This window comes from Ambystoma mexicanum, chromosome 5q (assembly GCF_040938575.1).
Source record: "Ambystoma mexicanum isolate Mex_15411 chromosome 5q, UKY_AmexF1_1, whole genome shotgun sequence".
Taxonomy (NCBI): Eukaryota; Metazoa; Chordata; class Amphibia; order Caudata; family Ambystomatidae; genus Ambystoma; species Ambystoma mexicanum.
The window spans coordinates 1,256,129,406-1,256,155,595 of NC_090933.1; positions in this window are offsets into that span (position 1 = coordinate 1,256,129,406).

Sequence of the window (26,190 nt, forward strand, 5' to 3'; positions counted from 1 at the left end):
GGCCGGCCACCAATTAGATGGGACAGGTGGAAAGACATTTTCGAAAATTACCTGGTGGCCATGGGCGGCGATAGGTTCAGTTCAGCATGGAAGAAAGCACTTTTACTCCATAATCTTGGTGTGGAAGGGTGCAGTGTATTTGATGGCCTAGCGAGGAACCAGGTGGCAGAAGCTGGTGATGCTGATGAGTATGCCTTGCCGCTCAAACAGTTAGAAGAACATTTTGAGCCTAGGAAAAATGTGAATTTTGCAAGACACAAGTTCTTTCAACGTACGCAGGATCAATCAGAGTCAATGGAATCCCACATTGCCTCCTTGAGATCGTTGAGTCACACATGTGAATTTGAACATCTAACTGACTCGCTGATCAGAGACCAATTGGTCAGGTGTACAAATAATGTGAGAATCCAGGAGAAGTTGCTCACAAGGGACATGAAGTTAGATGAAGCTGTTGAGTTGGCAAAATTCCCTGGCTGTGTGTGCTATTGACCAGAGAAGGAAGCCCAATTTTCCTGCGAACAGAAGGGGGGTGTGGAATGCAAGAAACTCATGCACCAGGTGTGGAAATCCCAGGCATGGAGCGAATTATCCATCTTATCCAGCCAAGTTTGCCGAGTGTTTCAAGTGCAAAGTTAAAGGACACTTTGCAAATGTTTGCAAGGTTGCATCCATAAATCTTGTGGAACCCAGAGCAGAACCCAGAAGTAGCAGTAATGAAAGCATTCGGAGGAACTACAATATACAGGAAGTGACGAGCACGCAGGAGTCCATTCCCAGCCACGTATTTGAGATATCAACTATCTCCGGAGAAACAAAAGGGCCAGTGGATGAGTTTGTTATTGATGGCTGCAAGATCATGATGAAGGTTGATACTTGCTCTCCGTGGACTATCATATCACGAGACACCCTAACGAATACCTTGAAGAAGAGTGAAAGTGTAATCTGTCCTACTGATATTCGGCCATGTGGTTATGGCGAGTCTGCTATTGAGATCTTGGGGCAATTTTCTGCGAAAGTAATATACAAGGAAAGGCAGTCCAAGGCCAGCATATTGGTGGCCAAGAAGGGCGCTTCTTTGTTGGGATGGGAGGAGCAAAGAAGTCTAGGAGTGAGGATACAAGCAAGTGCGCTTGACCCGGTCACCATTGCCGAAGTCGAGGATGTGTGGTCCAAGGAGTTCGTGGAAGTCTTTTCTGAAAACTTAGGAAGACTTAAACATTTTGAACATCATATAAAGCTCAAGAAGGATGCTCAACCCGTGGTTCATAAAGTCAGACATGTGCCGTTGAACATGAGGTGTCAGCTTTGCAACGAATTGGATGACCTCATGGGCAAAGATGTTATCGAGCCTGTGGCGGCCACAGAATGGTTGTCGCCCATAGTTCTGGTAGCCAAGAGCAATGGGAAGTTGAGGTTATGTGTGGACCTCCGTAGTTTAAATCAGAGTATTGTGGTTGAGAGACATCCTCTTCCAAACATTTCGGAAACTCTTTCTACACTTGGTGAACCTAAGTGGTTTTCAGTTATTGACCTCTCAGCAGCTTATCACCAAGTTCCCCTGTCTAGGGAGTCACAATGCTTAACTGCCTTCATCACTCCTGAGGGCACTTTTAAATACAATTGCATGCCGTTTGGATTGGCTTCGGCTGCATCCGTGTTTCAGAGGGTGATGGAGGAAGTTCTAAAAGGGTTGAGGAAAGTTACTGTTTTCCAGGATGACATTCTGGTGTTTGCAAATAATGAAAGTGAGCATGATGAGATTTTAGGAGCTGTCTTGAACAGACTCAGGGAGGTGGGGTTAACTGTTCAAAGGAACAAATGTAGAATAGCCGTCAAGGAGGTGGAATATCTAGGCCACAAGATATCCAGAGACGGCATATTTCCAAAGCAGTCACTCGTTGAAAGTATCAGTAGTGCTCCCCAGCCCCAAGACAAGGACCAGTTACGTTCTTTCATGGGCCTAGCGGAATACTATCATAAATTTGTAAGCGGTTTTGCCGCAATTTCATCTCCATTGAGGGATCTGCTGAAGAAAGGGGTGAAGTATGACTGGTCGAGTGAGTGTCAAGAGGCCTTTCGGCAAATCAAGGAGGGTATTATCCAGGCACCTTCATTAGGGGGTTTTGTTTCAGGCAGGAAAACTTTGTTGTCTGTGGATCCTAGTACCCTAGGGCTGGGTGCTGCGTTAGCCCAATATGATTCTGGGAAAGTCGAACACATCATTGCATTTGCTTCAAGAGCCCTGAGGGGGGTGAAGAAAAATAACTCCGTTATAGAAAAAGAAGCGTTGGCAGTCTAATGGGCTGTTTCGCATTTTAAGTTTTACCTTTGGGGTCAGGCTTTTATTGTGAGACAGACCATAAGTCCTTGGTTCAGCTAATGGGCAGTGTAGAGTGGGCCTAGGGATCCCCCAGAATCAAGACCAGAATCAATTCAAGGTGGATGGTGGAGTTATTGGCGTACAATTTCAAAGTGGTGTATATACCTGGCAGGGAGAATGTAATAGCGGATTGCCTGTCCAGGTTACCCACTGGTGGTGATGATGTAAGTGAAACGCCTGTGAATCAAGGATTCAGTATTTCGGAAATTGAGTATGATGCCATAGGAAAGAAGGAATGGGAAAGTGCCGAGGAAGAAGATGTTGTGTTGAAACAAATCAAAATGTGGACTAAAGTAGGGTGGCCCCATAAGGATGATATTGAGAGGAAATTTGACAGGTACTATGGAATAAAAGATGAGTTAAATCTGTTGGAGGATGGTCTAAAACTCAGAAAGGGCAGCAAAGTAATTCCTCCCAGTGGTATCAGATCTCATTTAGTGAGCATAGCTCATCAAGGACATTTAGGCATGGGAGGCACCAAGAGATACCTTTGACAATCATTCTGGTGGCCTGGAGTTGATAGTGATGTTGAGAAGTGTGTGAGAAACTGCAAAGAATGTGAGAGAAGTGATAAGAACAAAATTGTCAGGGAAGTGCCAATAAATCCTATTAGTGTGCCCAACAAACCTTGGAAAAAGGTTGCTGTGGATTTGGTAGGACCATTACAGAATTTGGGTAATGATTACAGGTATTTAGTGGTATTAGTTGATTACACTCGAAATGGATCGAGTGGAAGGCACTTTGTGAGGCCACTACCTCGGAAATGATTCTGTTCTTTGAGGAGGTGTTTCATAGAGAGGGCTTTCCTACGGAAGTTGTCACTGACAACGGAGTCCAGTTCTGTTCCGATACAATGTTGGCCTTCCTTAAGAAGTTTTGTATCAAACATTCTAGGACTGCTTTATATCACCCAGGGCCAATGGATTGGTGGAAAGGGCAAATAGGTTTGTGAAAGGTGGATTGCAACTAGCCATGGCTTCAGGTCTGAACTGGTCAAAAGTCTTATGGGAAATGATATGGAACTATTGCACTACTCCACACTCTGTTACAAACTTTTCTCCGTTCATCTCTCTTAAGGGTAGACAACCAGGTACAAAACTTTGCCCAGGTTGGTTAGACATGGCAAAGAATGTCAACATTGATGGCGAGAAGATCATGGCACCCATTAGGGAGATACAGGATGATTAAAAAGAGAAATTTGATGTAGAACAGAAAACCAGGGAAATTAACTGGAAAGAGGGTGACTTGGTCTTTGTCAGAAATCCCAGGTTGACCCCTAAATGCCTGGAGAGTAAGTTCATTGGTCCAAAGAAGATTGCTGTAGTGAGAGGTAATGTGGTTATTATGGAAGGAGGAGAGTGTTGGTCCATGTCTAAGTTAGTAAAGTGCACTCACAGTGGTGAGGCAGATGACCACTGTACAAGTGACAATCATACTAACAATGATCAAGTGTGCAGAAGAGAATTCAGTAATGATACCCAAGAGGATAGTAAGTTGGAATCAAAATCAGAGAGGACAAGGAACAAACCTTCTTGGTTGAAGGTCTACTATTTGGAATAAACCTGTTAAAAATGTAAGGGAGGAGATGTGTTGGGTTTGCCACTTTTAACAACATGTTTTACTATGCAGAAATTCACTTACAAGATAGATTATTAGCATATGTTAAACCTTTATAGTTCTGTGTATATGTTTACTCCTCGAGTAAGAAACAAGCCGTATTGTGACTTCACTTGATTCCCTTATGGAATGATTACCTTTATGTGTGGTTCTGGAGTGTGTGACAGTTTGAGCCTGCTACTTCAGGCAGTGCCTGCTGTCGCATCGGTCAGCAATTAACTTGTGTTATTTCTTCACACCTTCGAGCGTTTTCCTTTCAAATGTGCATTTCAATTTGTATGACGAGTTCTCTAATAGACATAATGGGGATTGAAAGATCAATTAACAGATCTGTGATTTATATTGCTCACAACAACAGGATTTTGGAAATGCCAGACATTACATTCATGTGTAATAACCATTTGCATCACAAAATGTGCGCAAGAGCAATGGAGTCAGAATTTACTCTATCGAACGGCATTCTTTTTATGGGTAACTGGGAGAAACAAACTGAATAATCATTGTGAACATATGATTACCTGTAAACATTTTATTGAAGATGTCTTTTGATACTTTCATTCAGTTTGTGAAAACTCTGAATCAAAATCAACTTAACATCTGATTAACCCTCAATTGGAGTTACAAACCAAATTGAATTTTTAGCCTAAATGTATATATCAGGAATGCGCTCTAGCACCTTGAAGCATCTTGTGTGCTAGATGGAATTACCAATAATGATCTCAGACCCAAATAACCCAAAATGAAACCCAGGTGCCAAGAACAACGTCAGACTTCTACCCACTTGCCCAATTGGTCCATCATCTCTCATGGTCTGGTAATAAGCCAAGGCTTCGCTTTTGTAGTTGAGCTTGCAGCCTGTTCTCTGTTCTGGAACTTTCAGGGGTCTGCAAGTACACCATTAGCTTTGTCTAGAGCTTAATGAATAGCCCTTGTTTTTGACTTTTGAATCACTTGTGAGGAGACTACAAATATTTCCATTTCGACCTTCTATTTACTACTATTTTATTTAATTAAACTGGGTGTCATTGCTCCTCTAGGCCTCAGGAGACTTGCTCACTCCATCTTACATAGGCTTTTTGCATCTTTGATTGTCCAATACTTGGCTCTTGCAGATATTTTCTTCCATGCTTAATCTAAGAGAAATATGTTGCACGTACATGGCTTATTATTTTTGACTCCCCTTGTGTCTTGCAATTATTCATTGATGTGGCATCTGTGAGAAACCTGAAGGTATTCTCACTGATAGACCTTGGAGATCCTTTGTACAGGTGGCCAGTGATCAGCCCTCGCCCTTGGATCCCAACTCTGGGGTCATACGAGCAAGGGTGGATCACCTGGGCAGGGGATCCTTAGGGAATAAGGAAGTAATGCCCTCGGGGGGGGGGCGCGGTATTCACCCCCTTCTGACGCTCCCCTACCCAACAACACCTCAGTCATTACGGGATACTGTCAATCAAATCCCATCAAAACAACCCAGTATACTTCTATAGCAACACAAAAGAAACACAAAAGGAAAATAAAACCGCCTTTGTGCACTCACCCCCTTCACCCTGACAGGATCCCCTATGATGTCGCTACCACCGACAACTACAACTCCATTAATTCCTTCCCTTTTTTGTTTCCCAAAAACATTGGAACAAGGAAGGGGTAGGCCAGAGTGATGGAGATTACCCATTGGGACAATACACCATGGGGTCCTACGGGTGATCTCCATCTTGTCCCATTAACGAGGACAGGCAGGGCTGGGTAACCACTCACACCCGACTCTCGTTACTCCTTCCCACCAGTATAAAAGGTGGAACAGGAAAACACACTTTGAGCGAGTAGGGGATGCTGGAAGGTATCGAGACAACAGAGGAAGTTCAGTTGAGCTGCAGAGACCCTGGAAGACCTGAAGGAGGAGGAAATCACCACACTGGATCTTTGAATGCAGTAGAGGCTGCAGTGAGGGGAAGAGACCTGTACCTCCAGGAGGTAAAACCAAGGGCAGCTGAGGTCTCCTGGCGGTGCCACACCAGCGCTCCTCCCCTGGGCCAAGCAGGCAGGCCCAGGTCCCTGAGGGGCAGGTGATAAGACCCTGACCTCAAGTCCTATCCCCATTGAAGCTCCTGCAGCTCCCAAAGCCAGAGACTGTCGTTTTGGGGAGCTATGAAGTAAGAGCAAAAACAAACCAGGTGCATTCTGGGTCTGGAAGTCCAGAGACATTTTCTTGGTGTCAAATGGAAGCAGGGAGATGCACGAAAAAGAATGGACCTTTCTGAGCAAGGCGGGGCACAGCAAGAAGCTGCCCTCCCAGGTGAACGTCCGAGTTGGGGAGGCACCAGCAAAAGGGAAAGCCAAAGCCGTGACTCTGAGAAACCACTAAAGAAAGAAAAAGCTGTCGATCGCAACCAGTGAGTCAATGAAAAGAGATAAAAGCCCGATATTCGTGAGTACAACAAATTTAACAGACACTAGATTGATTGAACATGAGGAAAGGCACGAGTGAAGACAACTCCCGCGTGTGAAATCAAGATACATAGTAACCAAGTGGTCAGGCGAGAAAGAAGGAGAGGCTCATTCGAAGGTCTTGGCGAAATGTAGCGTTAACTGCAAATTATGAGACGAATACAAACTAGGATACAAAAATAGCCTTGGTAATCCCGATTGACATTTATGGCGATGTGAGTATTAGAAAGGATCGCGCCCGATCGAGGGAAGCCAAAGGCATTGACGCGAGATCAGGAAGAGAACTGCAGGCTCACACCCGGCTGAGGGATGTCTGACTGTGTGAGGATTGTGATATAAGACATAATGTCACGACCCTCGCCCAAAACCCCCTCTGGCAAACCCATTGGCCAGGTGGAGTCAGGACTCAGGCCTCTAGAGCCTGGCATCCTCTTCAAGAGCCCTCATGGGGCCAGTCCTGGCGCCTAAGGCACCAGGCTCATACACCATGAAAAACAATGTGCTCAGGAACTACTTTATTGTATTGTCAGCCAACATGGAGGCATCCACATAGCTTGGTTCCTAAGAACCAAGCTATGCGGTCTAGTGTTTTGGGTGTGGTAGCCTACGGACTACTTTACCTGGACTATTTTGTTGGGGCTATTTAAACCACACACGAGCAAGACAACACGCTTTGCGTTACTTTGCAGCTTGCAACGTGATGCTCACCATGTCCAGCTATTCCCTCGAACCTCGGAGAAGCAGAACCTGCAAGGAGACAAAAGGAACATCATTAGCAGCAGCATCTTACCTGCAGTCTTCATCTTTAAAGACTCGCAGCTACTGAGAACAGCTTCCTCGAATCTGCACGCCTCCCGGACAGAACGACTTGAAAGAGGAAGATAGAGGCAACATTAAAGAAAGCAGTAGAGACATTTACAAATTACGAACTGCTCAAAAGGCTTACCTGGCTGGTCGCCTCTCGGCTGGCACCACTCCAGACCTACAAGGAAGGAAAACACAGGTTAGCAAAGGCAAGACTTTGCAGCTCTGCGCATAGCGCTTACTTACCGCATCATAGCGCTCTTAATGCACCATCATTTATCAGCGGGGCTCAACCAAGCTAGTTCGCCGCGCTGAAGCTCCGCATACCTACGGGAGAAAAAAGAGACATTTAAAAAAAAGAAAGGCATGCAGGATAGCAACAAAACTAAAGAACAGCAATAAAACCTACCTGAACAATATCAAACGGGCCGGCGTCAGTGAAGTAATTGGACCGCACTCGCCCATGAAAGACAACGCCCCCTGCAAAGAAGGCAGGACAGAGAGCACGCCTAATTTTACCACAAGGTGAGGAGAGGGCGCCAGAGGGACTGAAATCATACGGGGGTGGAGGGAGGATACTGACCCCAGTCGGTCAGTCTTGAACACAGTCCTCCTGTATTTTCAGGCAGAACCTTCCCCGCAGACCACATCAGGGCAAAGCTGAGAAGCATACCAGCGAATAACCCGGCTGGGTGGCGTCCCTGTGGATACCAGGTGAGCGTAACAGAACGCAAAGCCTACCATAACAAATCCACCTGGGCGCCATGGAGACATCAGAAATGGACCAATTGGCCCAATTACTAGGAGAACTTCATGCTGAGGTTCATTCTGCCCGACAAGAGACTAAAGCCCTCCGGAGAGACCTAATAGTGACCAAATAACGCACTGAAGAGATTAGCAGGCAATACTTGCAATCACAGGCAGGACGGACGCCTCTACCTGGAAGCAATCCAACAATGCAAAACCTCGCCATACCACCCACTCCGGTACAGATCACATTACCTGGAACAGTGCCCCTGGCACCACCAGAAAGGTTCTCAGGCGACCCACGGAAGTATGCAGCATTCATCAATCAGTGCCGCCTTCATTTTCTTTGTAGGCCTGGAGCATTTCCAAATGACCAAGCTTGGGTAGCTTTTGTCTTATCATACCTGAGTGGTAGTGCAACAGATTGGTCGGTGCCGTTGGTAACCCATGACAATCCTCTATTACATGACTTTGGGGGGTTCCAGAGAGAAATGGAAAAACTTTTTGCTCGCCATACCCAGGAACAAGCAGTAGACAATGAACTCTTCTCCCTCGGACAGGGGAATCAGGACTTGTTAACATACATTGCTACCTTCAACAGACTGGTTGCCGAAGTTGGGGGCCATAAAACAAAAGAACCACGTTATACAATCGAGGCGTACTAGGCGAATTAAAGGACATTTTAGCCCAGGTGGTTGATCCACCCAGAGACTGTGCAGAATTCATAAATCTGGTCATGCAGCTAGATCATCAATTTGCAGGACCGAAAGGCAGACCCGTCTAAGACGGACCCTCGGACCGTGTATGTTCGACCAAGGGAAAACACACCCCGTGTACCTGAAAATGCTGTAGAACCCATGCAGATTGGAGGGATACGGCCTCCATTAACAAAACAAGAGTGGGACAAAAGAAGACAACAACAGCTTTGTTTGTATTGTGGGAAACCAGGACATTTCCTGAAGGACTGTCCAGTAAAACCCCCAAGAAGAACAGTCGGGCCACAGAAAAGGATGAAGCTAAGGAATCGGAAAACTACCAAGCTCGACAAATGTAGGGGTCAGTTTGTCGAGTGAGAAGAAAGATTTGCTGACCTCGCACTTTGCAATACCAGTGATCTTAATTAACCACCAACAGTCATCAGGAATGCATGCCGTTGAAGCATACATCGATAGCGGAGCAGTTGGAAATTATATTGATCAAGAACTGGCAGCAGAGATGGGGCCACCTTTGTGTTCTAAGCCAACTATGGACAAGGTAACCACCATGGATGGGACAGGAATCGCTTCCGGACCAGTAACCCAGTGCACAGCCAGGGTAACCTTGCTGTGCCAGGACGGACATCGGGAGTCTTAATCTCCATGCTGAATCTGTTGGTACCACTGGGTATCACTGGTCAGGTTCTGGCGTGGCTGACCTCTTTTCTCTCCAATCGACCCTCCCAGGTCCAACTGGGGTCCTTCCACTCTGACATCTTTTTCTCTACCTGTGGTGTCCCCCAGGGATCTAACCTCTCTCCCTGGCTGTTCAACCAGTATCTGGCACTCCTTGCCCAACGCATCGCTGCACTCTGCCCCAACTTTCAGTGCTATGTGGATGATACCCAGCTCATTTTCAGGCTACCCTCAGCCTCCTCTTCTCGTTCCCTCATCTCTGACTGTCTTTCTGCTATCCAGGAATGGTGTGCCGCAAATGGCCTCTGCCTTAATGCCAGTAAGACTGAGATTCTACTCACTGGCACACCCACTCCCTCCTTCCCTGCAGCTCTCTGGCCGGCCTCTCTTGGCCCTCTTCCTGCTCCTACCTGCAAGGCAAAAAACCACAGGGTCATCTTCAACTCCACACTCTCCTTCTCTCCTCACATATCTGACGTCTCTAAGAAGTCACACTACCAGCTGCACCTCCTCAGAGGTATCCTTCCTTTCCTCTCCTTCCCCCAGAAGCTCACTGTCTCCAGAGACGTGGTTCTCTCGAAGCTGGACTACTGCTGTAACAGCCTCTATCTAAATCTGCCTGCCTCTACTCTCCGCCCTCTGCAACTCATCCAGAACAGGACTGCGAGACTTTTCCTTGGCCTCAAGCCCAGGGACCGTATCTCTCCAGGACTGAAATCGCTAAACTGGCTCCCAGTGGCTGCGAGGATTAAGTTCAAAACCCTCTACATTGTTCACAAGGCCTTCTGGGGCCTGGGGCCAAAATACCTTCAACTCTCTCTTCCTAAATATCTTCCTTCTCGAGCTCTTCGCTCATCCGCCTCCAACTCCCTCAGGGTCAGCGCTTCTCCAAGCAACGAGCTGGGCATTCCTCCGCGGCAGGGGCATTCCTCGGGAACATCCTTCCTGCCTCCCTGAAACTTGAGGAGAACCATCTCCGGTTCTGGAAGCACCTCAAAACCTTCCTCTTTGCTTCTGCTTTCTCTCCCCCTCCCCCCTGCTAAATTACTGAAACTGCACTGAATCTACAACTGGGCCACTCACCGATCTCGGTCCTTGGCCCAGCCACTCTCCCTTTGCACTGCCTCCCTGGCAACCCCTGCACTGCTGGAATGTCTCTGTATCCCTACAGCCCGCCTTCCCAAGTGCGCTTGACCCGGTCACCATTGCCGAAGTCGAGGATGTGTGGGCCAAGGAGTTCGCGGAAGTCTTTTCTGAAAACTTAGGAAGACTTAAACATTTTGAACATCATATAAAGCTCAAGAAGGATGCTCAACCCGTGGTTCATAAAGTCAGACATGTGCCGTTGAACATGAGGCGTCAGCTTCGCAACGAATTGGATGACCTCATGGGCAAAGGTGTTATCGAGCCTGTGGCGGCCACAGAATGGTTGTCGCCCATAGTTCTGGTAGCCAAGAGCAATGGGAAGTTGAGGTTATGTGTGGACCTCCGTAGTTTAAATCAGAGTATTGTGGTTGAGAGACATCCTCTTTCAAACATTTCGGAAACTCTTTCTACTCTTGGTGAACCTAAGTGGTTTTCAGTTATTGACTCTCAGCAGCTTATCACCAAGTTCCCCTGTCTAGGGAGTCACAATGCTTAACTGCCTTCATCACTCCTGAGGGCACTTTTAAATTCTGGTGTTTGCGAATAATGAAAGTGAGCATGATGAGATTTTAAGAGCTGCCTTGAACAGACTCAGAGAGGTGGGGTTAACTGTTCAAAGGAACAAATGTAGAATGGCCGTCAAGGAGGTGGAATATCTAGGCCACAAGATATCCAGAGACGGCATATCTCCAAAGCAGTCACTCGTTGAAAGTATCAGTAGTGCTCCCCAGCCCCAAGACAAGGACCAGTTACGTTCTTTCATGGGCCTAGCGGAATACTATCATAAATTTGTAAGTGATTTTGCCGCAATTTCATCTCAGTTGAGGGATCTGCTGAAGAAAGGGGTGAAGTATGACTGGTTGAGTGAGTGTCAAGAGGCCTTTCGGCAAATCAAGGAGGGTATTATCCAGGCACCTTCATTGGGGGTTTTGTTTCAGGCAGGAAAACTTTGTTGTCTGTGGATGCTAGTACCCTAGGGCTGGGTGCTGCGTTAGCCCAATATGATTCTGGGAAAGTCGAACACATCATTGCATTTGCTTCAAGAGCCCTGAGGGGGGTGAAGAAAAATAACTCCGTTATAGAAAAAGAAGCGTTGGCAGTCTCATGGGCTGTTTCGCATTTTAAGTTTTACCTTGGGGTCAGGCTTTTATTGTGAGACAGACCATAAGTTCTTGGTTCAGCTAATGGGCAGTGTAGAGTGGGCCAAGGGATGCCCCAGAATTTCAAGGTGGATGGTGGAGTTATTGGCGTACAATTTCAAAGTGGTGTATATACCTGGCAGGGAGAATGTAATAGCGGATTGCCTGTCCAGGTTACCCACTGGTGGTGATGATGTAAGTGAAATGCCCGTGAATCAAGGATTCAGTATTTCGGAAATTGAGTATGATGCCATAGGAAAGAATGAATGGGAAAGTGCCGATGAAGAAGATGTTGTGTTGAAACAAATCAAAATGTGGACTAAAGTAGGGTGGCCCCATAAGAATGATATTGAGAGGAAATTTGACAGGTACTATGGAATAAAAGATGAGTTAAATCTGTCAGAGGATGGTCTAAAACTCAGAAAGGGCAGCAAAGTAATTCCTCCCAGTGGTATCAGATCTCATTTAGTGAGCATAGCTCATCAAGGACATTTAGGCATGGGAGGCACCAAGAGATACCTTCGACAATCATTCTGGTGGCCTGGAGTTGATAGTGATGTTGAGAAGTGTGTGAGAAACTGCAAAGAATGTGAGAGAAGTGATAAGAACAAAATTGTCAGGGAAGTGCCAATAAATCCTGTTAGTGTGCCCAACAAACCTTGAAAAAAAGTTGCTGTGGAATTGGTAGGACCATTACAGAATTTGGGTAATGATTATAGGTATTTAGTGGTATTAGTTGATTATCTCTCGAAATGGATCGAGTGGAAGGCACTTCGTGAGGCCACTACCTCGGAAATGATTCTGTTCTTTGAGGAGGTGTTTCATAGAGAGGGCTTTCCTGCGGAAGTTGCCACTGAAAACAGAGTCCAGTTCTGTTCCGATACAATGTTGGCCTTCCTTAAGAAGTTTTGTATCAAACAGTCTAGGACTGCTTTATATCACCCAGGGCCAATGGATTGGTGGAAAGGGCAAATAGGTTTGTGAAAGGTGGATTGCAACTAGCTATGGCTTCAGGTCTGAACTGGTCAAAAGTCTTAAGGGAAATGATATGGAACTATTGCACTACTCCACACTCTGTTACAAACATTTCTCCGTTCATGTCTCTTAAGGGTAGACAACCAGGTACACAACTTTGCCCAGGTTGGTTAGATATGGCAAAGAGTGTCAACATTGATGGAGAGAAGATCATGGCACTCATTAGGGAGGCACAGGATGATTATAAAGAGATATTTGATGTAGAACAAAAAAACAGGGAAATGAACTGGAAAGAGGGTGACTTTGTCAGAAATCCCAGGTTGACCCCTAAATGCCTGAAGAGTAAGTTCATTGGTCCGAAGAAGATTGCTGTAGTGAGAGGTAATGTGGTTATTATGGAAGGAGGAGAGTGTTGGTCCATGTCTAAGTTAGTAAAGTGCACTCACAGTGGTGAGGCAGATGACCACTGTACAAGTGACAATCATACTAACAATGATCAAGTGTGCAGAAGATAATTCAGTAATGATACCCAAGAGGATAGTAAATTGGAATCAAAATCAGAGAGGACAAGGAACAAACCTTCTTGGTTGAAGGACTACTATTTGGAAAAAACCTGTTAAAAATGTAAGGGAGGATATGTGTTGGGTTTGCCACTTTTAACAACATGTTTTACTATGCAGAAATTCACTTACAAGATAGATTATTAGCATGTGTTAAACCTTTGTAGTTCTGTGTATATGTTTACTCCTCGAGTAAGAAACAAGCCGTATTGTGACTTCACTTGATTCCCTTATGGAATAATTACCTTTATGTGTGGTTCTGGAGTGTGTGACAGTTTGAGCCTGCTACTTCAGGCAGTGCCTGCTGTCGCGTCGGTCAGCAATTAACTTGTGTTATTTCTTCACACCTTCGAGCGTTTTCCTTTCAAATGTGCATTTCAATTTGTATGACGAGTTCTCTGATAGACATATTGGGGATTGAAAGATCAATTAGCAGATCTGTGATTTATATTGCTCACAACAACAGGATTTTGGAAATGTCAGACATTACATTCATGTGTAATAACCATTTGCATCACAAAATGTGCGCAAGAGCAATGGAGTCAGAATTTACTCTATCGAACGGCATTCTTTTTATGGGTAACTGGGAGAACCAAACTGAATAATCATTGTGAACATATGATTACCTGTAAACATTTTATTGAAGATGTCTTTTGATACTTTCATTCAGTTTGTGAAAGCTCTGAATCAAAATCAACTTAACATCTGATTAACCCTCAATTGGAGTTACAAACCAAATTGAATTTTTAGTCTAAATGTATATATTAGGAATGCGCTCTAGCACCTTGAAGCATCTTGTCTGCTAGATGGAATAACCAATAATGATCTCAGACCCAAATAACCCAAAATGAAACCCAGGTGCCAAGAACAACGTCAGACTACTACCCACTTGCCCAATTGGTCCATCATCTCTCATGGGTCTGGTCCTAAGCCAAGGCTTCTCTTTTGTAGTTGAGCTTGCAGCCTGTTCTCTGTTCTGGAACTTTCAGGGGTCCACAAGTACACCATTAGCTGTGTCTAGAGCTTAATGAATAGCCCTTGTTTTTGACTTCTGAATCACTTGTGAGGAGACTACAAATATTTCCATTTCGACCTTCTATTTACTACTATTTTATTTAATTAAACTGGGTGTCATTGCTCCTCTATGCCTCAGGAGACTTGCTCACTCCACCTTACATAGGCTTTTTGCATCTTTGATTGTCCAATACTTGGCTCTTGCAGATATTTTCTTCCATGCTTAATCTAAGAGAAATATGTTGCACGTACATGGCTTATCATTTTTGACTCCCCTTGTGTCTTGCAATTATTCATTGATGTGGCATCTGTGAGAAACCTGAAGGTATTCTCACTGATAGACCTTGGAGATCCTTTGTACAGGTGGCCAGTGATCAGCCCTCGCCCTTGGATCCCAACTCTGGGGTCATACGAGCAAGGGTGGATCACCTGGGCAGGGGATCCTTAGGGAATAAGGAAGTAACTCCCTCGGGGGGGACGCGGTATTCACCCCTTTCTGACACTCCCCTACCCAACAACACCTCAGTCATTACGGGATACTGTCAATCAAATCCCATCAAAACCCAGTATACTTCTATAGCAACACAAAAGAAACACAAAAGGAAAATAAAACCGCCTTTGTACACTCACCCCCTTCACCCTGACAAGATCCCCTATGATTTTGCTACCACCGACAACTACAAATCCATTAATTCCTTCCCTTTTTTGTTTCCCAAAAACACTGGAACAAGGAAGAGGCAGGCCAGAGTGATGGAGATTACCCATAGGGACAATACACCATGGGGTCCTATGGGCGATCTCCATCTTGTCCCATTAACGAGGTCAGGCAGGGCTGGGTAACCACTCACACCCGACTCTCGTTACTCCTTCCCACCAGTATAAAAGGTGGAACAGGAAAACACACTTTGAGCGAGCAGGGGATGCTGGAAGGTATCGAGACAACAGAGGAAGATCAGATGAGCTGCAGAGACCCTGGAAGACCTGAAGGAGGAGGAAATCACCACACTGGATCTTTGAATGCAGTAGATGCTGCAGTGAGGGGAAGAGACCTGTACCTCCAGGAGGTAAAACCAAGGGCAGCTGGGGTCTCCTGGCGGTGCCACAACAGCGCTCCTCCCCTTGGCCAAGCAGGCAGGCCCATGTCCCTGAGGGGCAGGTGATAAGACCCTGACCTCAAGTCCTATCCCCATTGAAGCTCCTGCAGCTCCCAAAGCCAGAGACTGTCGTTTTGGGGAGCTATGAAGTAAGAGCAAAAACAAACCAGGTGCATTTTGGGTCTGGAAGTCCAGAGACATTTTCTTGGTGTCAGATGGAAGCAGGGAGATGCACGAAAAAGAATGGTCCTTTCTGAGCAAGACGGGGCACAGCAAGAAGCTGCCCTCCCAGGTGAACGTCCGAGTTGGGGAGGCACCAGCAAAAGGGAAAGCCAAAGCTGTGACTCTGAGAAACCACTAAAGAAAGAAAAAGCTGTCGATCGCAACCAGTGAGTCAACGAAAAGAGATAAAAGCCCGATATGCGTGAGTACAACAAATTTAACAGACACTAGATTGATGGAGCATGAGGAAAGGCACGAGTGAAGACAACTCCCGCGTGTGAAATCAAGATACATAGTAACCAAGTGGTCAGGCGAGAAAGAAGGAGAGGCTCATTCGAAGGTCTTGGCGAAATGTATCGTTAACTGCAAATTATGAGACGAATACAAACTACGATACAAAAATAGCCTTGGTAATCCCGATTGACATTTATGGCGATGTGAGTATTAGAAAGGATCACGCCCGATCGAGGGAAGCCAAAGGCATTGACGCAAGATCAGGAAGAGAACTGCAGGCTCACACCCGGCTGAGGGATGCCTGACTGTGTGAGGATTGTGATATAAGACATAATGTCACGACCCTCGCCCAAAACCCCCTCTGGCAAACCCATTGGCCATGTGGAGTCAGGACTCAGGCCTCTAGAGCCTGGCATCCTCTTCAAAAGCCCTCATGGGGCCAGTCCTGGCGCCTATGGCACCAGGCTCATACACCATGAAAAACAATGTGCTCAGGAACTACTTTATTGTATTGTCAGCCAACATGGAGGCATCCACATAGCTTGGTTCCTAAGAACCAAGCTATGCGGTCTAGTGTTTTGGGTGTGGTAGCCTACGGACTACTTTACCTGGACTATTTTGTTGGGGCTATTTAAACCACACCCGAGCAAGACAACACGCTTCGCGTTACTTTGCAGCTTGCAACGTGATGCTCACCGTGTCCAGCTATTCCCTCGAACCTCGGAGAAGCAGAACCTGCAAGGAGACAAAAGGAACATCATTAGCAGCAGCATCTTACCTGTAGTCTTCATCTTTAAACACTTGCAGCTACTGAGAACAGCTTCCTCCTATCTGCACGCCTCCCCGACAGAATGACCTGAAAGAGGAAGATAGAGGCAACATTAAAGAAAGCAGTAGAGACATTTACAAATTACGAACTGCTCAAAAGGCTTACCTGGCTGGTCGCCTCTCGGCTGACACCACTTCGGACATTCCACTCGCGACCTACAAGGAAGGAAAACACAGGTTAGCAAAGGCAAGACTTTGCAGCTCTGCGCATAGCGCTTACTTACCGCATCATAGCGCTCTTAATGCACCATCATTTATCAGCGGGGCTCAACCAAGCTAGTTCGCTGCGCTGAAGCTCCGCATACCTAAGGGAGAAGAAAGAGACATTTTAAAAAAGGAAAGGCATGCAGGATAGCAACAAAACTAAAGAACAGCAATAAGACCTACCTGAACAATATCAAACGGACCGGCGTCAGTAAAGTAACTGGACCGCACTCACCCATGAAAGACAACACACCCTGCAAAGAAGGCAGGACGGAGAGCACGCCTAATTTTACCACAAGGTGAGGAGAGGGCGCCAGAGGGACTGAAATCATACGGGGGTGGAGGGAGGATACTTACCCCAGTCGGTCAGTCTTGAACACAGTCCTCCTGTATTTTCAGGTAAAACCTTCCCCGCAGACCACATCTGGGCAAAGCTGAGAAGTATACCAGCGAGTAACCCGCTGGGTGGCGTCCCTGTGGATACCAGGTGAGCATAACAGAACGCGAAGCCTACCATAACAAATCCACCTGGGCGCCATAGAGACATCAGAAATGGACCAATTGGCCCAATTACTAGGAGAGCTTCGTGCTGAGGTTCATTCTGCCCGACAAGAGACTAATGCCCTCCGGAGAGACCTAATAGTGACCAAATAACGCACTGAAGAGATTAGCAGGCAATACTTGCAATCACAGGCAGGACGGACGCCTCTACCTGGAAGCAATCCAACGATGCAAAACCCCGCCATACCGCCCACACCAGTACAGATCACATTACCTGGAACAGTGCCCCTGGCACCACCAGAAAGGTTCTCAGGCGACCCACGGAAGTATGCAGCATTATCAATCAGTGCCGCCTTCAATTTCTTTGTAGGCCTTGAGCATTTCCAAACGACCAAGCTCGTGTAGCTTTTGTCTTATCATACCTGAGTGGTAGTGCAGCAGATTGGTCGGTGCCGTTGGTAACCCATGACGATCCTCTATTACATGACTTTGGGGGGTTCCAGAGAGAAATGGAAAAACTTTTTGCTCGCCATACCCAGGAACAAGCAGTAGACAATGAACTCTTCTCCCCCGGACAGGGGAATCAGGACTTGTTAACATACATTGCTACCTTCAACAGACTGGTTGCCGAAGTTTGGGGCCATAAAACAAAAGAACCACGTTATTCAATCGAGGCGTACTAGGCAAATTAAAGGACGTTTTAGCCCAGGTGGTTGATCCACCCAGAGACTGTGCAGAATTCATAAATCTGGTCATGCAACTAGATCATCGGTTGCAGGACCGAAAGGCAGACCGGTCTAAGACGGACCCTCGGACCATGTATGTTCGACCAAGGGAAAACACACCCCATGTACCTGGAAAATGCTGGAGAACCCATGCAGATTGGAGGGATACGGCCTCCATTAACAAAACAAGAGTGGGACAAAAGAAGAGAACAACAGCTTTGTTTGTATTGTGGGAAACCAGGACATTTCCTGAAGGACTGTCCAGTAAAACCCCAAGAAGAACAGTCAGGCCACAGAGAAGGATGAAGCTAAGGAATCAGAAAACTACCAAGCTTGACAAATGTAGAGGTCAGTTTGTGGAGTGAGAAGAAAGAGTTGCTGACCTCGCACTTTGCAATACCAGTGATCTTAATTAACCACCAACAGTTGTCAAGAATGCATGCCGTTGAAGCATACATGGATAGCGGAGCAGTTGGAAATTATATTGATCAAGAACTGGCAGCAGAGATGGGGCCACCTTTGTGTTCTAAGCCAACTATGGACAAGGTAACCACCATGGATGGGACAGAAATCGCTTCCGGACCAGTAACCGAGTGCACAGCCAGGGTAACCTTGCTGTGCCAGGATGGACATCGGGAGTCTTAATCTCCATGCTGAATCTGTTGGTAGTCTTCATGACCATCAGTCTGGCTTCAGAGCTGCCAGAAGCACGGAAACTGTTCTCCTGAACATCCGTGAGGACCTGCTCTCGAACCTTGATGCTAAGACTCTGTGTGTTCTCATTTTGCTCGATCTCTCTTCTGCCTTTGATACTGTCAACCATGCCAACCTGCTCAACTGTCTCCGTGATACCCTGGGTATCACTGGTCAGGCTCTGGCGTGGCTGACCTCTTTTCTCTCCAATCGACCCTCCCAGGTCCAACTGGGGTCCTTCCACTCTGACATCTTTTTCTCTACCTGTGGTGTCCCCCAGGCATCTAACCTCTCTCCCTGGCTGTTCAACCAGTATCTGGCACTCCTTGCCCACCGCATCGCTGCACTGTGCCCCAACTTTCAGTGCTATGTGGATGATACCCAGCTCATTTTCAGGCTACCGTCAGCCTCCTCTTCTCCTTCCCTCATCTTTGACTGTCTATCTGCTATCCAGGAATGGTGTGCCGCAAATGACCTCTGCCTTAATGCCAGTAAGACTGAGATTCTACTCACTGGCACACCCACTCCCTCCTTCCCTGCAGCTCTCTGGCCGGCCTCTCTTGGCCCTCTTCCTGCTCCTACCTGCAAGGCAAAAAACCATGGGGTCATCTTCGACTCCACACTCTCCTTCTCTCCTCACATATCTGACTTCTCTAAGAAGTCACACTACCAGCTGCACCTAATCAGAGGTATCCTTCCTTTCCTCTCCTTCCCCCAGAAGCTCACTGTCTCCAGAGCCCCGGTTCTCTCGAAGTTGGACTACTGTAACAGCCTCTATCTAAATCTGCCTGCCTCTACTTTCCGCCCTCTGCAACTCATCCAGAACAGGACTGCAAGACTTTTCCTTGGCCTCAAGCCCAGGGACCGTATCTCTCCAGGACTGAAATCGCTACACTGGCTCCCAGTGGCTGCGAGGATTAAGTTCAAAACCCTCTGCATTGTTCACAAGGCCTTCTGGGGCCTGGGGCCAAAATACCTTCAACTCTCTCTTCCTAAATATCTTCCTTCTCGAGCTCTTCGCTCATCCGCCTCAAACTCCCTCAGGGTCAGCCGCTTCTCCAAGCAACGAGTTGGGGGTAGATCTCTCTCCGCGGCAGGGGCCTCCTTCTGGAACAGCCTTCCTGCCTCCCTGAAACTTGAGGAGAACCATCTCCGGTTCCAGAAGCACCTCAAAACCTTCCTCTCTGCTTCTGCTTTCTCTCCCCCTCTCCCCTGCTAAATTACTGAAACTGCACTGAATCTGCAACTGGGCCACTCACCGATCTCGGTCCTTGGCCCAGCCACTCTCCCTTTGCACTGCCTCCCTGGCAACCCCTGCACTGCTGGACTGTCTCTGTATCCCTACAGCCCCCCTTCCCAGCACTTGGCTGCATTTACCTTGCACTTGCCACCAGCTGGCCCTTATTATTTATCTTGTATTCTACTAACCCAGTACTGCACTTTCCCCTCTCCCTTTCCCCTTGCACTTTTCCCTTCCCCTCTACCCATGCACTTGCGCGATCTGAATGACACCTGGCCTAGTAGGATCGTTGTCTGTCTCACCTTTGTTCCCCCCTCCATGCCTCATCGCGCCTTGAAACACTTGTGTATAGGCTCGTTACAAATGCCATATCATATCATATCATATCATATTTCATTCGATCTCATCAAGGCACCTCCGTTCAGGCTAATACTAGGAATGCCATGGTTGGTTGCTCACAACCCTTTGATAGACTGGCGGGCATGAAAATTAACCTTCCCTGGTGACTGCTCCCCTGCCTGCTATTACCAAGAGGAGAAACCCGACGTCTGTATCCCCATGACTCCCGGAGCGACAGTATCAACCCTGGGAGCAACTAATACCTTGCCAAGTGAATACCATGATTTCCAGGATGTTTTCCGAAAGGACCAAGCCAATACATTGCCGCCGCACAGGCCCTATGACTGTCAGATCGACCTTGTTCCTGGTGCACAAATCCCTTGCGGCAGGATCTACGCTCTCACAGAACCAGAAAACCTTCATTTGAAATCCTATTTAGACCAGTACCTTGCAAACGGATTTATCCATCCTTCGAATTCCCCCGCAGCCAGTCCTTTGGTTTTCGTACCGAAAAAGGAAGGAGACTTGAGAACCTGTATTGACTACCGCGCTTTGAACCAGATCACCGTGAAGAACCTCTACCCCTTGCCACTTATCCCTGAGATGCTAGACCAAGTTAAAGATGCCCAGATTTATACCAAATTGGACCTTCGAGGAGCGTACCACCTGGTCCGAGTCAGAAAAGGAGATGAATGATAAACCGCCTTCCGTACTAAGTACGGCTTGTTTGAATATCAAGTCATGCCCTTCGGGTTATGCAACGCTCCTGCAGCATTCCAATATTTCATGAATGACGTCTTAAGGGAGTTAATTGCTGTGTGCGCCTTAGTGTACATAGACAACATCTTAGTACACCCAGCCTCGGAACAAGATTATGCCAGGCACGTTCGTTCAGTCCTCACCAAGCTCCGTCAACATCGCTTGTTTGCAAAGCTTGAAAAATGCTTTTTTCACGTCACTGAAGTAGAATTTCTTGGTTTTATCCTTACTCCAGGAGGCATCAGAATGGACGTGCACAAGGTAAATGCCATTCTGAAATGGCCTTCACCGACGTTTCTGAATGGGGTACAAAGCATGCTGGGCTTTGCGAACTTCTACCGCCGGTTCATCCCAGACTTCTCTCAGGATGTGCACCCAATCACAGTAATATTACGAAAAAACAATAAAATGTTTGCTATGACCGAAGAAGTAGAAGAAGCCTTTCAGGAACCTAAACAAAGGTTTACCTCTGCTCCAATCCTGCGACATCCTCATCCAGACCTCCCTTATGTCGTTGAAACTGATGCGTCCAGTCTCGCAAAGGGGGCTGTCCTTTCACAGAGAGACCCGGAAACCGGCCAGCTACATCCTGTGGCCTTCTGGTTGAAAAAGTTCTCACCTCCAGAGATTAATTATGCCATCACGGACAAGGAACTCCTGGCTATCGAATCCGCCTTTAAAGCCTGGAGGCACTACCTTCTGGGGGACAGACACACCTTTACAGTCATCACAGACCACCGAAACCTGCAATATCTCAAAACAGCCAAGGCCCAGTCCTCGCGCCAATTACGGTGGGCCCTTTTCTTCGCCGAATATAATTATGTAATCACATTTCGACCAGGAGTCAGAAACGGAAAGGCGGATGCCTTATCTCGCATGGGCATAGATGAAATAGTATATACAACTACAGACCCAGTACCTATTATACCTGAAGACAAACTCTTGGGTATCACGACAGCCTTAACACAAGCAGAACTACGAAAAGAAATCCAACGGACAATGAATCCTGATGCCTACCTCGCATGGCAAACTCAAGGAGAACAATATACCATCAAGGACCATCTACCCTTTTTTAGGGATTGCCTATATGTACCCAAGAAGGAATTACAACAGCATATTATTTCAAACTATCACGATTCACTGATCGAAGGGCATCCTGGCATCGCCGAAACCCTAGCTAAAGTGAAAGAGAACTTTTGGTGGCCTACCTGGCGTAAGGACATCATTCAGTATATTCAGTCCTGCGGTGTCTGCGCACAAAATAAATAATAGAAACAAAAACCATCTGGTCTCCCACAACCATTGGACATTCCTCCAGTTCCATGGCACACTCTTTCCCTTGACTTCATCACTGATCTACCTCCAAGCCAAGGGTTCAACACCATCCTTGTAGTTGTGGACTTATTCTCGAAGATGGCCCATTTTATTCCTCTCAAAGGCCTCCCAGACGCAGCCACTTTAGCAAAAGTGTTCCTGGAGGGTGTGGTGGAGCTACATGGCTTCCCTTCCGTTCTGGTCTCTGATAGAGGCAGCCAGTTTGTTTCAAACTTCTGGAAAAAATGTTGTGCAATGGCGCAGATCGACGTTCGGCTATCTACCAGTCACCATCCCCAAACGGATGGCCAAACCGAGAGAACCAATCAGACACTCGAGCAATATTTTTCTGGTGCTTGCTGCACCACGAACAAAGGAATTGGAAAGACCTACTATGGATAGCCGAATATGCATATAACAATTCTTTGCATTCAAGCACAGGACAAACGCCCGTCTATACCCTTTTTTTAAAAAAAAAATGTATTCTCACCAGCCAACAATACAAACCAAACACGCAGTGTAGGTCATAATCATTACTATTAACATCTTTTAGTAAATAACCACTGCTCCCTCAATCCCACCCCCCTTTATGAGCCTAACTATCCCTCACATCCAATATCCGCTACATGGGCAAGGTATCGCTCTCATCGGAATCCACGGGAGCCAGTATTGTTCCGAACAGTTCTGCTATCAATGATTTCCATGCCATCAGGGTGCTCGTTTCCTCGTCCCCACTCATACTACTCGCCTCTTGCCATACAATCAGCATCCGCCCATTTCTGCATCTCCTTCCACCACACCTCCACGCGCGGCTTATAACACCTTTTGCATCCCATAGCTATCCTCCGTTTTGCAAGCACATATGCCAGATCTTTCAACTTCCCAACATGTTTAAGTTTCTGTGATCTGGGGAACCCTCCCAGCAAGCAGGCCCATGCAGTGTCCGTAACGAGTGTTACCCCCTTCTCTGCCAATTTTTGTGCTATTTCTCCCCAAAAATCTTCAATTACTGGGCATGACCAGAACATGTGTGTCATGTCAGCATTTTCTTTGTTACACTTAGGGCACGCCTGTCGCCCAACATTTGCGAACTTAGATATCTTCAGAGGGGTCATATATGCTCTATGCGTTATATACAGCTGTATTTGTTGTAACCTGGCTTTCCTTGACACTTTTGTATGGTAGCCCAGGGCCCGTTCCCATACCTCATCTTCCATGTGGGCTCCCACCTCTGATTCCCAGTCCAATCTCAGATGCATTAATTCCTTTCCAACCTTAATCATCACCATCTCATACAATCTAGAAATCTCATGCCCCCCTTCCGATACGTCATATATTGTCCCCATCACTGCGTCTGGTTCCCCTGTCAACACTGTTTCAGGCCATGTTTTCCGAATTTTCTGCACCAATCTATGATGCGTAACGTATTGGCCCGCATGCAATCCAACCTCCTCCCCGAGCTTGCCAAATTCCTTGATGGTCCCCTCTTGCAAAATATCTCCTAATGTTACCAGCCCAACTGATTCCCAATAGGTTCTAATAATCCCTCTCAACTGCTCATCTCCTCCTGCCAAGGCAACCAGCGGCACCTGTGGGGTGCACGGGGATGGGTCTTCCATTATCCAGCATGCTCGATGCCACCTTTTCCACCCAAGCGTCATCATTCCAGGGCGCTCCTTCATTTCTGACTTAGGCAACCAAATGATTTCCCTTAAATAAAACGGGGCACAGTCCTGTCCAAGCAACCTGTGTTCGGGGGTCACCTCATCGGAAAGCCATTTGGCCACATATTGTAATTGACCTGCTACATAATAGACCTCAAAATTGGGCGACTTGATGCCCCCTTTCTCGTAGGGGTTCTGTAACTTCCATAGCGCCACTCTATTCCGGGTACCATGCCACAGGAAGTCTCTACACAAGCTGTTCAGAGTTACAAAACATTTCTTAGGTATCATATGTGGAATATTGCTAAAATAATGTAAAAGTCTAGGCAGAACCACCATCTTAAGCATTGCCCCTCATCCCATCATTGCTAGCGGCAACTTTTCCCAAAACTTCATACATTTACGGATTTTCTCAATGGCTATTTCAGTATTAATCTTATGTTCCTCTTCTACCGTGTGACACACATCTATTCCAAGATACCGGAAAGAGCCAACCACCCATGGTATTTGCAACACCGGTAACCTCTCTACAGGGGTTCCCTTATAGCTACCCAATGGAAATATACTAGATTTTTGGGGATTCACCGCTATACCGGACAGTCTCGCATACCTCTCCATCACTTCCAGAATATATTGGAGATTTTCTTCCGGGTATTTCAAGTATAGTAACAGGTTATCCGCATATAGGGATATTAGGTGTCTCTCCCTCCCTACCTCAATACCTACCGTCTCATATTGTTGCCTGAGGTATATTGCCAAGGGCTCCAAAGCCAAAATATACAACATCGGGGACCAGGGGCACCCCTGCCTGGTGCCTCTGCTAAGTTGCCATTTCTCCGAAAATACCACTCCTGTCCGAACTCTGGCCATCGGTTCACTGTATAACATCTGTACCCACCTAATGTAACCTGGTCCCATTCCATACCCCCTCAGGGCCGCCAACAACCACGGCCACCGAACCGAGTCGAAAGCCTTTACCGCGTCTAGCGACACAATAGCCATTTCGCCTTCATTTTTACCTGCCCATTCAACCACCCGGTGAAGCCGCCTATGATTGTGAGTTATGTTCCTATTCGGGACATAGCCTGTTTGGTCAGGATGCATCAATTTGCTAATTACTCTCCGCAATCTATTTGCTAGGACAGCCGTCAATATCTTACTGTCCTGTTTTGCCCGTCTATACCCTTTATGGCAGACATCCACGTACCTCTGAACTAGACCTTCCAGCCAGCTTGGAAATGCCAGCGGTAAAGAATTTACACACAATAATTACTCAGGCTTTCAAAAGGGCAAAGGAACACCTTATTCATGCCAAAGAAAAACAAAAAAGATTCTCCGACCAACACCGGAAAAAGGCCCCTGATTATCAAGTAGGAGACAAAGTTTGGTTAGCCGCTAAATTCGTACCCATCAAGGAAACCCGGACCTTTCATCCCAGATTCTTAGGACCCTATACCATTAAGGCAATTATTAACCCAGCCGTGAAACTGGATTTACCTAATCTACATATCCACCCGGTATTCCATGTGTCCCTCCTGAAACCAATGCAACCCGGCACACGGATTGGGACACCACCTAAGCCCATACTTGTTGACGGAGAACCACAATTCGAAGTCAAAGATATCTTGAACTCTAAATACTCTAGGACCAAGCTATATTATCTCGTCGATTGGAAAGGATTTGGACCACAAGATAGATCCTGGGAGCCCAGTGGGAATATCCACGCACCACGTCTAATCAGAAAATTCCATCGGAACTTCCCAACCAAACCTGGGCCAGACAGAAGGAACACCATGGGAGGGGCCTTAGGGGGGGTGCTGTCACGACCCTCGTCCAAAACCCCCTCTGGCAAACCCATTGGCCAGGTGGAGTCAGGACTTGGGCCTCTAGAGCCTGGCATCCTCTTCAAAAGCCCTCATGGAGCCAGTCCTGGCGCCTATGGCGCCAGGCTCATACACCATGAAAAACAATGTGCTTGGGAACTACTTTATTGTATTTTCAGCCAACATGGAGGCATCCACATAGCTTGGTTTCTAAGAACCAAGCTATGTGGTCTAGTATTTTGGGTGTGGTAGCCTACGGACTACTTTACCTGGACTATTTTGTTGGGGCTATTTAAACCACACCCGAGCAAGACAACACGCTTCGCGTT